The sequence below is a fragment of the Branchiostoma floridae genome, chromosome 4 (assembly GCF_000003815.2).
Source record: "Branchiostoma floridae strain S238N-H82 chromosome 4, Bfl_VNyyK, whole genome shotgun sequence".
In the NCBI taxonomy this organism is placed as follows: Eukaryota; Metazoa; Chordata; class Leptocardii; order Amphioxiformes; family Branchiostomatidae; genus Branchiostoma; species Branchiostoma floridae.
In genome coordinates this window covers 33,884,717-33,902,475 of record NC_049982.1, presented here as the reverse complement: position 1 = coordinate 33,902,475, position 17,759 = coordinate 33,884,717, and the positions used below count along the sequence as shown (strand labels likewise).

The window sequence follows — 17,759 nt, the reverse complement described above, 5'->3', positions numbered from 1 at the left end:
TGTTAGCTAGACTTCATGATCCTTGTGGTGGAAAACATAACGATAAGCAGAACCGTGGAAAATGTCCTTAGTTCTCATGATTATTCCGTGTTTAGCCGTGTAAACTAGACATTATCAGTCATGGTGAAATGTATATGGTTTTTAGTCCGTAATCTTGTCTGAAAGTTTGTCTTCTTTGTGTGTGTGATTGTGCACGTGTGTGTGTGTGTGTATGTATGTATGTGTGTGTGTGTGATTGTGTGTATGAGTGTATGTGTGATTGTGTGTATGAGTGTGTGTGTGTGTTTGTGTGATTGTGTATAACAAAACAACAGCGCTAACACTGTGTGTGTGTGTGCGCGTGTGTGTGTTTGTGTGTGTGTGAGTGTGTGTTTGTGTGTGTGCGTGTTTGTGTGCGTGCGTGTGTGTGTGTGTTTGTGTTTTTGTGTGTGCATGATTGTGTGTGTGCGTGTGCATGTGCCTGTATGTGTGAGTGTATAGGTAAGTGTTAGTATGTTTGTGTGTCTGCAGGCCTATACAGTTTCAGACTTCACATTAATCAGAGAAAGTCTTAGAAAGATAAAACATCTTTTGTCTCTTATAAACCCTACAAATTAACAAATATTCTAACATATGATGTAAACCATGATCTAATAAGCTTAAGAAAAAGAAAAATGATATAAAGTTTTGCTCAAAATATTTTTGAAGTGATGTGCAGAAGATATCTAAAAAGAAGTTTAGGCCTTTCACGGAGCGGACCGTGGTTACGATTATTTCCATTGTAGATCTAAACGCATGGCAGCCAATGAATTGTAGGTGCGAAACATGGATAGCTTGGCTACAGTGGTAACATGGACTTGTCTATAACGTTCATGTTTTTCATACATAACACACCTAGTTGTCATGACAACGGCTAATCTGTAAATGTGGATTTTTTTAAAACTTGTGAATGTAATAGTGACATAATAGACAATGCACAATAATAGACAATGCACAATACAAACTTCTGCAACTCCGATTGATACAAAACAAAGTGAATAATTTCTATCATAATATATACAATGATCATAAAGACCATTTCAGTATTGTTGTTTCTGATGCAATCCAATTAGCAATTAGGTAACACTGATTACAAACGTATCACTATGATACATGTAAAGTACAATTTGGGCAACACTGATTACTCTATAAAACACGGTGGATAATGTTATCTGCTGAGATATTTCGCACAGATGTCTGTTAGATAGAAACTCCTGATTACCATGGTAACAGGCGAAGCATACTTTACGGCTTTGAACGTATCGTCAAAACAAAACAAGATCTGAATAGACCAACAATTTGGCTTTTTCAGTGTATAATTTCCAATGACATAAATCTCAGTTCTCGGACATCCAAAAAACGAATTGAATGCAATGTCTCAAGCTTTGGAAATGTCATTTTTGGCAAAAGGGGCCCCGGGTGTGTGACGTTGGTACTGTAGCAGAACAATTTTTTGTAACTTTTGACCTGAACGGGCTATGGTCTTTCAGGTGGCATATAGCTTGTAATGCAAGGCAAGGAAGAATTGTTGTTTTGTCCTATAGCAGCTTATTCTGGAACTGCAGGGGTGGTTTTGTGAAAATATTCTAAGGAGATTGGCAATGAAAAAAAAAATACATTGCCATGACGACGGTGGGTGTTGTTGGAGTGTTGGTCAGTTTGCAAGAAATCTAGTAATTGTACAGGAATGTGTCGACAGGAATGCTAGTCCACAGGCATGTTTGGAATGCTAGATGTTAAACCCTAGGAAAGTTAATGGAAGGAATGCTGGTCACTCTCCCTGGGGCTTTTGTCCTAGAACAGAAAACTGGACAGCCACACGTGTTGTCCAGATGGAGCAAGTTATTAAAGTCGTATGCACTATTAAGGTAGACTTTGCACAATTCGTCACAATTCCTTGGATGTTTTAATGTGCAATTATCCGGCATTGGTAACTTTTCTTCGTGCAGATAAGTCCTTATTTTTAGGAACTACAAACTACATTAAAATACCTTTAAATATATGTCACTGTTATAAGAAAAATCCTATTAACCAAACTACATCAAGTTTGTACTTATATAAAGATTGTGCATACCCTGCTTTAATTACCAAGACTAGCTAGATGTTGTCTCGGAACGCGGGCAGGAAAAATAAAATATTTACACGTCACGAATATCCTGTTTGACAGTGAGATAATATTATAAGAATTACAACACAGGTTCTGCACTTCTACAGGATTTTGATAAAACAATGCAACACTTGACATAAAAGAAAAACACTGATTCAATGTTAGCATCTCAAAATAAGGACCTTGCCTTGTCCTTCTGAATGAGGTTTGATATAGTGTCCTTCAGTCAGAAATAGTCACTACTGTGTGTTGAGCAGTGCTCCAAGAAGAAAGGAGTTGAAATCACTTCTTTCACATACAAGTAGACAGAAATACCAAATTCCCTATTTCTGACCGTAAAGATCAGCGCGAATACCAGAATGCCCTAAGGTTCATCGGAATTATGTAGGAATGCAATTTGTCCCAAGAACTAAAGCGCACTTACCAAGATACCCCTAAAGGCCCCCTCTCACTTGACGTGCGGCACGCTTGCGGCATTGCTGCGTTCGTTCACTGCGGTACTGTTTTGTTATTTTCTCCGATTTGTTATAATTCAGATATTGCGCAATACGTAAAAGTGTGACATAGAAGACCACAAAATACACAACAAGTAAGAAAATTCGTTCTTTATCTCTGAAATTCGTTGAGCATCTTCCGAACGCAGCAATGCCGCAAGCGTGCCGCACGTCAAGTGAGAGGGGGCCTTAAGGTTCATACGAATTCTGTAGGAATGTAATTTATAAGAATGTATCCCCAAAACTACAATACGCATGCGTGTCCTTAGGCTTGTGCCAACATTCAAAGGATTTTAAATACTGCCTGTAAGTGTGAGTGTGCCTGTGTTTGTGTATACTATTTTATACATGTTACACATTATTTTGTATGTTTTGTGTGAGTGTGTGTACCAGTGTGTGGCATTGATATACCTTATGACATATGCAATGAAATTTGCCATCGTTCAAGATTATGATCTTAATATGTAACATTTCCTGTATATTATATAGTAGTATATAGTATATATTATATAGTAGTTATATAGTAGGGCATTCCCTTCATTTACCACTATGAAATTATAGCATGCAAATGTGATCTTCATTTGATCTTCATTTTACATTATCTCCACCCATTGTTGGTAAATATGCCGCATACAGGTTCAAATGGTCCGATCATGGAACGGAGCGGATCATGAAAAAGGGTATCAATATAGACTGTTTGAAACATGGCTATTGCCAAACTCGGCCAGATGACCCAATTTTAATGCAGATTTTGCTCCAGAAAGAATACAAAAGACGCACCACGCTGAGACCTAGAACAATGGATATTATCGGTCGACCGACCGCAATCACAGTCTATCTTACAGAGAATTGGTCAATACTGTGATTTAGGTCGACATTTGTATTCAGTTCAGTTTCAATTGTAGCAGTGATTACTGAAACGGCGTTGACACCTTTCAAAACATTTAGAACAACATACAAGTCAGCAAAAGGATTGTAATCATGAAAAGTTATTCATACATGTCACGGGTATTTATGTACAGTACAATTAGTCCTTATTAAGGTTGACAGTTACTGTACTTCTTAATTTTACGCTATTAGTTAGAATGTCAGTCGCGATGCTGTAATGGCAAGTTGTGTTATTTCAGGTTATTAGATTGCAAATTCTATGAAAGGACTGGCGAGGACTGCCACCCTGTGATAAAAGAAATATTTCATGCCTTTGTAGTAAGAAGGTCAGTTCTTTTCACGGTGGGACACGTGGACATTGAAGAACCCGATAACGTTCAAGCAGCGGTGATGTGTGTGAAAAGGATTTAAAAGAGGCCAGCGGTATTAACCTTCTGTTAACTGCATTTCCTTCGAAAGACGTCATAGCACGGGGGATCTGTGAAGAACTTTATTTTCCACTCAATCAATGTTTCCCACTTAATCTCTTTAACCCAGCGCTTAGCTGACAACCGAGGTGGGTATTTAATAAAGGACATCAAACATGCCACTTGCTAGCTGTTACTTAAGGCGACAGCTACATGAAAGTGTAACTTCGATCATCCTACGATCGCAAACGGAAAGCATTCTTGGATACGCCGTGCATGTGTAGTATAAGATTCAACTGCCTTTTATCCTTGTCGGTGGCTGATTCTGAAACAAATGAAAAGAAAAAACTCACAGCCCGTTTGAACATCCTACGATATCAAAATCGTACGGCGGCCTACGTCGACTGTGACTGCACAATTATTTGCACGATTTCCCGTAACCCAAAATGAGTCTTTAAAAGTTGCTACAAAATCAAAATGCAGCGCACACGTTGCCTTGCGCTCCCCTCGCGCTCCACGATTACCAGAATTACCGAAGATTCGTTGTAATAATTCATCCCCTCATGGAACAAAATACGGGTCTTACTGCTCCATTCACACTAAGAGGCTTACAGAATGATTTGGATAAAAAACATAAATTTCTAACGCTGGGGGGTCAAAGTGTCTTTGCCGGGGGTCAACGGAAATAGTTATCTTGTTACACAGACCACTCTTCCTACATACCAAGAGTGGAAGTACCGACTAGATAGTTACACTACATATGCATCGCTCCTAAAGCGCATATAGACATGTGCATACTGGCGTTAAAATGACAGTCATTATACTGGCAGCGGTAATTTACCCGCAGTACGAGGTACAGCCGTTATGTAAACAGTAGCTAATACCCGCAATTTTGACATACGTGATGTATTACAGGAAGAAACAAGTATCCACGGCTCAAACATTGAAAATAAGAGATGGGTGGCGAAGGCAGTAACAAGCAAAGCCTTTGAAAAAAAAAACGTGTGCAAAACGTTGCGCTAAACTATGTCTAATTTGGTGGTCAGAATTGTCTCAACTAAATGATTACATCGTAAGTTAACACGTGTCCTCTCATACCGTAAACTAGATAACTTAGCTGCCAATCTAGTAGTAGTAGTAGTAGAGAAATACGGTGTTATACAGCACCGTTGAGGTTACACCGCCCCCCTTTTTCAGCTGAATACAGGACGGGATGCGCCATGTCTCTTGCTTTCTATATTTGTCATTCATCACGACGCCATATTCCAAGTCGGTCCATTCTACCGAACGATTCATCGTGTCGTAATACATCTTGTCGTAATCTTCTTTTGCCAACGGGGGTATCAAAAATCAGTAGGATACTAATCGCTATCTGCACCTTTCGATAAGTCTTGTATGAACGGGAGCTTGATAAGAGCCTATTTTGGGCGTGTGATCTGTGACACGACAGGCCTAACATTTGAACTTTTTCATTTTCACTCTTTAGAAACTGCTGACAATCTTTACGACCAAAATAATGTTTACAAATTTGATGCACATGGTGAATGACCTTGCGTCAAAGTCACAGCATATGTAATATACATACATGCAAAAACTTCTCCCACAAATATCTATAGCTTGATTGGAACTTCTATATTGCATATTGCTCAAACCGTTCGGCCGTATATGAACCCAAACGTGTCTTATATTTATGTTGACATTAAGATTTAACATCAAATTAAGGATTCTAGCTGACAATGTATTCTCTCACATTTGTAACATTGAGAAACGAAATGATGCTCGATCCTAAACCATTCTACCGTACCCGTACGACCTTACATAATATCAGAAGCGTTATCCATACAAAAAGTGCCGCGACCTTTGTATCAAGAATTGTGCTACGTGGTTTGAAGCAAACCAATTATCAATTAACACTAAAATACTAACTTCCCTATATTTTGTAGTAAGAATAAACGTGATGACATCAGTAAGGCTAATTTTATTTACATTAGGTTCACATAATGTTCCTATAACGCTGGAGAGACAGACTACATTTTGGGGGTTGCTAACACAATGGATGTTATTGGGAAAGTTAAATACATTATACCTCAGAAAACTTTCATAACTATATACAACAGCCTTATATACCCATATCTATATTACTGTAGCAGTGTTTAAGAATGCACCTGCCGTACAACTCTGATACCAACTGTAAAACCCTTCAAAAGAAATTTACAAGATAAGTGACTGGTTCTGACCTTCGCTCTCACACTGCTCTACTATTTAAAAAATACTAGATATATATGGTATCAATAAGTTATCATATTAGTACATTAACATGTAACTTTCTATATTTCAATCTCCCTGATATATTCGTTATTTTCTAAACACCTCATTAGTCCTACATAATTTTTATACCAGGTAAAGAAACCAACTCCATATTTCTCTCGTTCACACAACGCTAGCAAAGTCCGTCGTATAATCCAAATGTGTCACTATTTGGAACAGTCTACTAACCGTTATATACAAACAGCATCTTCCTTTGTGAGATTTAAAAGTGCCTTGAAAACGCATCGAATAAACAACCCCAGCACCTGTAGTAGAATCATATATTCCAATCTTATCTCAATTCATTACTTGATTATCCTTATTCATTATTTACCGATACCACACTATGTTTATTACATTACTTGTATTATTTATCGATTGTAACTAATTTAGTCTAGTATAAGTGAGGAGGGCTTAGTTTAAGCTACATACGCTGTTCCCTCCTCCTGCACCTGTTTTCATATAATGCTTTGGTATTATGTTTTATGTATGTGTGCAAATAAATAGAAAACCAAAAAACTATAGAATATTATAAACAAATACGAAATCACTCGCTGGTGCAACAATGGGTAGGCACACCTGCCCCAGTTAGAGGGGAGCTGTGAAAAAATGACAGGAGGAGTTGCATCACAACTCGTAATTGAAAGAGAAAAAATACGAAATGAACCTTAATATTCTACTTACTAAACAATATATGCTAACATACTTGGATTTCTACATTATGTTGATGATCTCAATACAATCAGATGATGCTAATCTAAATTGTAGCATCAGTATATTTTCTAATAACAAAACAACCCTTCATGTTTTTATAATGTGTTTGTAAAACTGTCTTTTATGTGGCCTGTACATGTAATTAGCCCAGCGGGACACAGGTGCATCCGTCAATTCATTACCTGCACACTGAGAGCTTTACCTCTCTTCAATCATATTGGCAAGTCCCGCTGTGATGTGAAAGACTGTAACTGTCGGCGTTCTTGGATCAAAGACAAATCTATACGTGAACGATTATCATGGCTTTGATGTGACGTTAGCAGAAAGTGCTCGACATAAGGTGGCAGAGTTACGGATTGTGTTATTCAAACTTTTTTAACATAGTTTTTGGCTGGATGAAATAACAGAAGAACGCAAGAGTCTGGAGACCTCATATCTCCATGAAATATTGAGTATGCACAAAATGACGCTACATCTACATGACTTATGCTTGGTTATATGCACCTTTAGCTAACTTGCACAGGTAAAAAATGTTGACAGTTTAACCATTCACTTAATAAGAATTATTGCACTATTGCATTAGCTATAAAAATTCAAGACCTTATTTTCATAATTTGTATTTGATAATGTTTCACCTACAATACATGACGTACAAGCGTCGGTTTCAGACTGAAGCATGACTTCTTATAAACGGCATATTTTCGTAAAGGAAAAGTTCTTCTGAAGCATAATTATTTTTTCTATAATTTCCTAAGTGGCACTCTGAAAAAAAAATACATTTGGTCTTCACCGAAGTCGTCGTGTAAGGACCCTGTAGCATGTTTTTTTTCTGGAAAAGATTGAGATCTAAAGAAATTCAGGTCAACATCGGTCCGGTTTTCTATTAGCAAGATAAACCTTTATCACTGCTCGCAAGGCCCTTTCCGATAAAGTCCCTGACAAACTGTTTGCTAACTTAAGTGGAGTGACCTTAGGTCATGAAATCTCTGCCAAAGGCAATTATTTTCTCCTAAGACCTGTTATGATAGCAATCTATTGGTTCGCCAAACTAGATGGGTATTTTGAAAAAACACAGAGATAGCTCTTTAATGTCAGGGTACCGAGGTACTCGGAATATCTCACAGGCCGCTCTATCACCCTGATGTCAACGCTATATATAACAAAGTGCCCTAACATAGGTACTAAGTACGAGGTTCCCGCATGGTGATGGATTTTGATTTGTTTCCAATCACTCGAAGTAACGTTGTTATTTTCTGACAAATCAAAATGTGTTCTGGTCTTGTAGTCATCGTACAGAGCAATATTCAATGCAACTGACATCAAGAGAGAAATAAGATGTTGTTGCTGCACAAAAACACAAACACATACACACACACATACACACGGAAACGTGCGTACGTGCTTGTGTGTGTGTTTGTGCGTGCGTGTGTGTGTGCATGTGTATGTGTGTATGTCTGTGTGTGTGTGTCTGTGTGTGTCTGTGTGTGTGTGTGTGTCTGTCTGTGTGTGTGAGTATGTGTGCGTGTGTGTGTGTGTGTGTGTATGTGTGTGTGTGTGTGTGTGTGTGTGTATGTGTGTGTGTGTGTGTGTGTGTGTGTGTGTGTGCGTGTGTATGTGTGTGTGTGTATGTGTGTGTGTGTGTGTGTGTGTGCGTGTGCATGTGTGTATGTTTGTGGTGTGTGTGTGTGTGAGGCAGTGTTCATTCTTCTTGCATCACCACCCCCATGATCCCCAAGTTGCCGCGTCTATTACTATTTAAAGTACGGGGCCGACCTCTGGGCTAGTTCTTTGAATTAGTCCAATTGAAATGAGCATGCCAGCCAAGAACTTTTTCGACCAATTACCGATGCCCCCGGGCTGCCGCAAATTCAATTAAACTCACCAGGTACAGGCTTATGGCCAGGGGGGGTGAGAGTCTTTTCCAGATAACGTTTATTCCTCTGTGTGTTGTCGGTTTACTCCACTGAGGAGATTGCTGTCCGCGGAAATCAAGCAACCTATTCATCATGCCGCTGGGAGGAGACCGACTCGCGCGTGTTCCTCCTGCGTTGCTATAGTACTGCCGTGCTCTACAAAAGCACAATTCAACGACGTCAAAAGCCTGGTCTTTATACGCAGTTTACCTTACCGCTGAGGAAAATGGATGCTGCTTCACTTCATTAACACTACTTCTCTTTGTTCACCCTCCCCCACGACTTTCGATCCCTCCTGCTTGACGGCCGCGCCCCAGCTGCATGCTCAAATGTCTCCAATTGGTTTTATTTCCCTTTAGTGTTATTACCTCCAGTTGGCTCGTAAGTAGATAGGACGGGGGAGGGGGCTTATTTGAGAGCGGGCAGGGTCCTCTTTTATATCAAGGTCATTTTTAACTGCAGTTGGAGCCGAGCACATGGTCGATTGATCGGTCGGCGGTTGGAGGGGGGGGGCGTTATTGCGGATGGAAAAATCGTGTCCCTCTTGGCTATGTGTCACTTCTCTAATCAGTCCGGATTGGTGTCAATTTGGAAAGGAAATTGTACATTTTGGTTTGGTGCCAGGGACGTGATTATGGCTCAGTCTGGTCCCACCCAAGCACCTGCTTTGTGGACTATATATTTTGTTACTCGCCCCGATGACGGACAGCTTGGCATAGCACAGTGATTAGATAGAATTTCCGCTTCCATCTGCCGTAAAAGCAGCGCCCGATTCTCTCCTCATTCATATATGTCATTACGTCAACCTTGAATAACACGGAATGATATACTCTTCAATAGTGTATTTGCTAGCTTAGAGTGTTGTATGAAACATGTACATGCGTATAGAGAACACGTTGGTTGTACGTGGTTGGCATACAGGAATATGAGACGTTTCCAAAAATCTGACGTGTATATACCGAATATGACAGTGGAAAACGGCATAGAGAAAAGTTTATTATTATTTACCCTTTGCTGTTATAACTGCATGAGTTAACCAAGGTGAACAATTATGGCCTGTGCTCAGAAGGAGAAAAACTAGAAACTATTTTTTGTCTTATCGTAACTGTCTGAAATGAATTAGGCAACTGATAGTCCGGCTATGTATACTTTGACGATATTGCTTATATGGTCTAATGTATCTAGCCAAAATGTACACATATTTTACATGAGAATCGCACAAAATACAGTGGTTAGTACCTTCTACTCAGACACCAAATTTCATAGTTCATTGTCTTTATTTCTTTTCCTTTGCGAGACTACTTACTTTGGTTTTGGGTAGACGTTGAGGATTTGTCGTAAATAAACATTACAGTTGTGCGTAAAATATACAAAATTGTATTAAACGTTGATGTATGTTTGCTATGTAAGTGCATGATTTAGAGAGGGAAATTCAAATCAAATGTTCTGTTTAGCATTTCATATTTCATATGAAAACGATATTACGTCTTTACTAAGACGTTATGCTGCACTCTAGCAAATTTAACGGAATTGTCGACTGAATTGTTTAATACTCTTCAGCCATCTTTGATTAATTTCTCCGGACAAGAGAACTTCTGCAGGTGTGATGTCAACAATAGGTTCCTGGTTGTTAAAAGTCGACATGGCCCCCCGTCCCCGTGATACGTGTTTATTTGAATCTTGTCAGGAACGAGGAAGGCTTCGGTTTCGTTTTAAAACATAATAAAACTTACAATGGATTCTAAACGACACAGAACTATCGGGGAACCCATGAAAATGATCCTCGTCATTGTAATACTTTATTTTCGTTTCCTTGACATTTCACCCACACACATTTCCCTGAAATTACCGTTTTAATAATTAATGTGTCTCATGTTAAGTACAAAAATATGATTTCTAATCTCCTAGATAGATATTATATTCTGTATCTATGGCCTTAAATACTGTATTCAGTTTGTTGTTGTCAATACTGTATCTAAAACAATAGTTATTTTCTATTATAACGATAGAAACATCTGTAAACTTTGATGTAATTATTTCGATGAAATCCTCTGGGAATCCCCAAAATGGAAGCCTGTGTGCGAATAAAGAAACGTTTGACAGAAAAATTTGCATTCATTGTGAAAGTCAGATTGTCTGAAAGGTTAAACAAATAACCAAACACACAGTGTGTGGAAAACCAAGAAATAGATTCTTAATTTTTGTTCTTTCATATCTTCTTTGACCTTGGAATTGATGTTGGCATTCTGTGACATTAGCATAGGTTTTCCGAAATATTTTTTTTAAATCTGCGGCATAGAGTCCATTCTGAGATACCACGAGGGTTTTTAGACGATAATTGTTATAAGTTGGAATTATTTCGAATAAAAGAATATCTAAGCCCCAACAGTTGTAATTTAAAAAAAAAAAAATCAATATGGAACTTTGAATCTATTTGAATTCCTTTGAAAACTTTGGAAACCTTTTGAAAGAGACCACAAAAAATCTCTTTATCTACAATAATTTCCAAACATCTGCAGGATTCTTTCACTTTTAGAAATATTTACAAAAAATGGTAAACCTGACCAAATGGTAGAATTAGTTTATTACCCCATAAAAGTTAGCCCCTTTTGTCTGCCTGGTATATTTTTAGATTTCACTGATGGGCACCGTTGGGTCCTTTGTGGTAGGCCATTGACATGACACCTAACCATACTTTGCAAGGATGTGTGAATTGCTTTCTTCCAAGCCCACTGACCCAATATTACAAAAAATGATAGAAAATGGTAAATAATGGCAAAATGCTGTTACCATTATTTACAAACAGTTAGAAGTATTCTGTTCCACATCATGAATATTTCAAAGGTTTTACACACCGGGGAAAATATTTAGACAGTTCAAATAGCATTCAAAATATTTCCAAAGTATAACATCTAGACATATAACAATTGAAAACATTTGTAAATGATGACAATGGCAACCCTTGCGGCGACTTGGAATCGACTCTATATTTGCTCATTTTGTAGCTACTATGTTCGATTTACAGTATATGGTCGAACACTTTTTTGTGGAAACGGCCGAAAATTGATGCGCGCGCGGATGCTATTCATATGATAATCAAATCAACATGGTCTAAGGTAGAAAAAAATCACTGTAGTTGCCAAAGCAAAGACAATTCAAAGTAATGCAATAATCGATATGCATTTAGAATATTCGGACGGAGATTTCCCCCGATGCGGGATGGGTTATGACGTATTTCCTTTCGTAGTGGGATAACAATATTCCCTCGATACTAAAGAGTATGAATGTAAACATTTGACACGTTATTTGGCACTACAAAGTCTCAAAATGTGCACCGATATAAGCACGACCAGCCAAGGGATAGAAATGACTGTTTTACACTTCAATACATTCTCCGTCAACTTTGTCAGCATCGCTGTTTAAAATATGCCCACTTCTGGTTTTGTAACGCACAAAAAATATTCTAACGTTCAATATGCGGTGATATTTGTTGGTTATCTTCAAATAGAAGTAATGGTGCAATCGATAGATGACTGTAAAAATCTAAACTTCTTGTAAAAACAAACACATACTCATTCCACTGTAAAATAAAAACACCGCATTCACCACTGATGCAAAATACAATTCTGCTTTGGTTTACTTTCTATTTGGCATGTTTCCAGATAGCCATCAAATTCTACGACCTTTTATAGTATCTTTCTAATGCACCAGACTGTCTGATTGAGTCGAAAGTAATGAATGTGCCCAGAGGGACATTTCCGTAGGGTACAGTTGACAAGCAAAATATCCAGATACTGCTAGTTTTTGGTTTAACATTGACGTACACCATTCGTGAATACATTGTTATATGACTAAACTCCCTTTTTATCTATTAGAAATTGATGCTTTGGTCCCATTCTGTTTTTTTGTCATCTTGCAACTTATCTTAACAATTTGTGGCGTTCCAAGAGTCTCAATAATATACCAAATTGGTCACTCAACTAAGATGTCATAAAGATATGACAGTTTTGTTTTTGTTCAACGTTTGATAGACAAAGTAGAAAAAAAGATTTCCAAATTGTTTTGTCTATTTTGGGTAGCAATGTATTGTAAATTCCACGTGACCTGTTGTGGTTTCTAAAAAGGGATCACCAAATTCTCGGAGAGTTCTATTACATGTGGTCTTGTATCGTCACAGCCAACCAACTATGTGCAATGGTGCTTCAGGGCACGCATTATCTATGTGTGACGTAATATATGACATCATGATGGCAGATACATGAAACCGTCCATTAAAAGAACAGTAGTCAGTACTACTACGCCTGAATGAAACATTCATCAATCATTTTGCAGTTAGCATCTCTGTTTACTTCTAGAAAATATCAAGTTAAGCCTCTGGTACCTTTATGATATTTGCCAGAACCTTTACAAGTCTTTATCTTTAGTAGTGCTATCTTTAATGTGGCTAGTGTAGATAAATTTGAAGATAGGTTAAGTTGTCTTGTCCCATTGTGCATGATGCAACTAATGGAATTAGAAAGTTTCAAGAAAGTGTCTTCACTTCATTAGGAGCACAGACAAAACATATCCACAAACTTTACTTGGGAAAACGTCTTTTTGGTATATCTGATAACACCGTTGTTACCATGGTTCAAGTAAGTTCTACTCTAACGGGATTTGTACACTGTACAAATTGTTACCTTTAGAGGGTCCCGCGCGGTATTGGCAACGCTACGTCCTATGCTATCATCCCGTGATGCCTTTCAATCTGCTCAATTAGGTGCGCGACGAGCTTTTCTGTTTTGAGGATGGGCTGTTGAATTAATGATGCGTTTCCAGATCTGAGTCGACCGTTCACTGCTTCGAGTAGTTAGTTCACCCCCTCCGCGCTGTGTCACGTGGTGAAGACTTGGCTACTTAAAGCGGATCTTCCGTCAGGCCCTTCTCATTTTCGTCACAAGCTTTATTCACCGGTCACGGGGCGCAGGTAGTAATTGATACTGAGCATAGTCTTGGGACGGCCGCGATCCCCGCTCGGTGTGTGATGGGAGGATGGTTGGAGTGCAGACAGCTAGCAACCATACCACAGAACCCAAGTCGTCCTGGCTACCCTGAAAATTGCACTTCTACTGGTAAGTTTTTGTCCGTACTGGTGTATGATGGTCGACAGTTGTTCTGGTCGTGTTCTTGTCGCTAGCGCCGTGATTGTGCCCCTTTTCCTGAAATCTGATTTTGTGGGTCGTTTGAGCCGGGGATTATTGTAAAAAACGTGACGTGAATTCGAGGAAATATAGAACAGCTGGCTTCGCATTTTGGTCTTCTATTTATTTTAAAACGATGTCAAGGTATTGGCACACCGGAAGCTTTAACACAGCGAGTTTTCGTCTTCTTTTACAACATGAATTTTTAATGCTACTTGGAATTATGGCCCCACAAGGTGTGGCCTTGCTGAAAGATGCAGTCTGCGGTTTGGTCCTGTGGTTTTGTGGCACCGTGAGTGTCTCTTCAATTACCGTACTGCAGCAGACGATAATGCTATACTCATCGACGCTGCGACACCTTCGCCAACTAGCTATTACTTCGTCTCCTGGACCTGATAAATATTGTATTTTACTCACGACGCCTGAGAAAAAAGCCACAAAGGCTGTAATTTGTGCAAAGCTGAATCTTGCAGATAAGACAATCGTCAGCAAGTTTCCACGCGTTCTCATCACCACAAGTGGCAATGTGAGGGCCGGGCAACCTGTTATATTATGTGCGTCCATTACAGCACCTCATGAAACAGTTTAGTTTGAGTTTGTTACGGGGTGAAACCCCATCTCAGCCGGAATGTATAATTTTGATAACACTATACCTGGATGATGGTCTAGCCCTAGGTTTATGTGGAAATAAGTTGAATCATCGGCGCTTTGTGCAAATGTATTTTCCGGACGACACGAGAAACGAACCGGGTAATTAAGTGAAGTGGTTGGCAGCTTTAACACTGTAACCCTTGATGACACAAAACGACCCCTTTCTACCTGATGGGCTGTCAGCGAAAGGCTTACCGGGCTATTTCTCCCCAAACGAAAACTTTCTGGTTCCATTTTGGCTTTCTCTAGTCTTGGCTACCATCTATGATTGCACTGACTCAGGTACGGTACATGTTATGTGACGGAATTTGCTATGCGACAGAATTTATTTCTAGCTAAACATGTAACAGGCACAGGATAACACAATCTTATACACCCAACAAAAGATTGTCTCTAGCTCTACGGGAAATATATGTTAACTGATCATGATAGTTTGCATTTGCTGTAGGTTTAGACATTGTTAGCTTGAATCTTATTTTCACATCTTACACTTGCCTGCATAAAGTATCTTTGATCCTCCATAGAACGTATTTTTTCGACATTATACAAATATAGTGCTTGAGTGAAGTGTACCATAAGAAAATAGACCTCCTAAATAACTGCAGAACATCCTATCTAGGAACGCAAAAGATTATAATCAAAGTCCATTTTGTTTAAGCATTTTTATTGAACATATTTCCATACATGAAAGCCTTCATATTTTGTATAACAAATGTACCTTTTTTCGGCAAACACAAAGACTTGTGCCGAGTTGATGTTGCCTTACCATCACAACCGAAACTCAAGTAACGACGTTTTTAAAGCTTCAGATAACATTAAAATGATAAACATATCGCTACCTGCTGTTTGCATCAATAGAATACATTTTCTGTAATGCCACATATTACCTTGTGTCACTGTAACAAAACTATTTGGTATCTGTAAGTGGTGGTTATTGATAATTCATGTTGGTAATATTTCCACCATCTTTAAACAATCACTGGTGCAACGCTTAGCTCAAGCTCATCATTAGACGTGTGCACGTCAATAGAATGTGTTTGTAGTGTTCATTCAGTGTGCAGAGTTGACAGTAACATGGCTCTATCTGTGCTTAGCGATGTAAAATAAGTAGCAAGTGATATTTTACAATGGCCTTGCTTCATTATCATCAACTCTATTTCAAGCTGCAATTACAAAATTGATACTGTGCATTTTTTTCTTTGAAAATACCTCCAAACATTCTCTGCAGTCAGACACGAACAGGCACCAAGGGGACCTTTTTTTAATACCTCTCTCCTTCTCTCCTCTTAAGTACAAAAGGCTTTACTCTAATAGCTTCATACTATGTAACAACGACAACGTCCTCTAAAATGTGCTTCGACGTTCACTTTTGTCTCGGCCCCGGCTGTAATAGCGAAAAGTGCTGTCCCAGGTATCGGTGCCCCACACAGGTGTGACATCAGACCCTCTGTATCAGCGCATCATACCGTACCGCCGGGGAATCGATCGTCGAGGTCAACTGTAACTAAAACACCCGTCTGTTTTCCGTTCCCTATCCGATCGTGGCAACAGGCTCCGAGACAACATCCTTTTTAATCATTCATGACGAATATACCCAGGGGACTGGAAGGTCGGGAATTCTGTACTGATAGAAAGCAAGGGGACACCAAGCTTTGCTTAGGAAAACAAAAAAAATCACACACATTTGAGGGTTGAATTAACATTTTGATATGAACAATTTTCTCATTGTACGACGTTGGTGTTTGTGTCCACACGATAGACCATAGACAGGAATGAGATCCCTTTTAAACTTTAGGCTTCAAGAATTTCTTTCGCATCTTTTTGGCTATAAATTGTATTCAGACCTTTTGTGTGACGTTCATTCAAATTGTCTATGTGGGCCCCGAGGGAATTCCTATTGTGATTACCGACAGTCGCAACCATTGATTCCACATAGGAGGGGGTTAGCACAAAAGAGAGAAATGTCACAATACACAATACTCCGTGGTATAAAGCTAGTGTAAGTAGCTACGGATAATTATTTCATTACAATGATGTGAAGTTTATGATGATGTTGATGATGATAATGGTTTCCACACATTGGAACTGTAGAAAAAAGGTAGCGGTTTACCATATAATATCTACCCTGTTTTATATTGTCAATGGTGTTTAGACACATATATGATTATCAAGAAAAGCGAGCTTGCTATTCGCTGACTATGATGAATGCGTGTAGAAATACATGTTATTGTGTCGTTTTGGGTCGTGCCTGGTTGGGTATTCGGCGTACAAAAGTAGATCGCATGGTATAGGTATAATCTGACGGATATACATGTACATATGTAGTAAGTTTTTGTTTTATTTCACTAAAAACACATAAACAACCAACAAGACACAATAAATGTAGGAAGAATGAAACGAAACTAGAACAGCAACCCAACAAGGGCCTTAAGTTCCCGGTTTAGGCCGTTTGAAATAAGTGCGAGATCCTTTGACATGTGTTCGCCATTGGCTGAGGCACAGGTGCAACGGACTACTAACAATTATGGCTTGGCACCTCAACAGCCGCCATGATAATCTTAGCCTTCGCTAGCCGCCAAACTACACAGCACTATTACTACTCCCAACCCTCCATTTTGTACAAAGGCTTGATATTTTGTCGTACCTTTTGACATTGTCACTATGTCACTGGTCTGTCGTTATGCATATAGTAACGGGGGGAGGGGTCAATTTGTGTTAAGATTTTGGTGTCCAAGAAATTTTCAGACTGTGACAGAACCAACAGCTGACAAGGAATGAAAGGCAACCTAAGCAATATTACAGCGTCAAAGTGGAAATATTCTGAATAAGGCAATCTGCATGATATTGTCATCTACTGCACTGTATTCTCACATTTACATCATAATTTGTTACTTTGAGCGGTTAAAAACAGCCCAGAGGCAAGTTGCACGAGGAAATTCCTTATTATTGTCCCCCCAAAAAATAAGGACTTGATCTGGAATCCTTGTCCAACTCATTCTCGCGCTTAACGGCTCAATTTATGAAATAATGATGTAAATGTGCTAAAATAGTGCATTAGATGTCATTATTATACAGACTGC

At 38.9% G+C, this 17,759-nt stretch overlaps 1 protein-coding gene across 1 annotated transcript in view; it reads left to right on the top strand.

The window, feature by feature from the left end:
- Window positions 1–13,669: 13,669 nt before the first annotated feature.
- Window positions 13,670–17,759, top strand: part of LOC118412921 (synaptic vesicular amine transporter-like) — a 60,277-nt gene continuing 56,187 nt past the window's right edge. The window contains exon 1 of the mRNA XM_035815979.1: window positions 13,670–13,959. The gene's annotated coding sequence lies outside the window, so the exon portion shown is untranslated. The remainder of the gene's footprint in view (window positions 13,960–17,759) is intronic.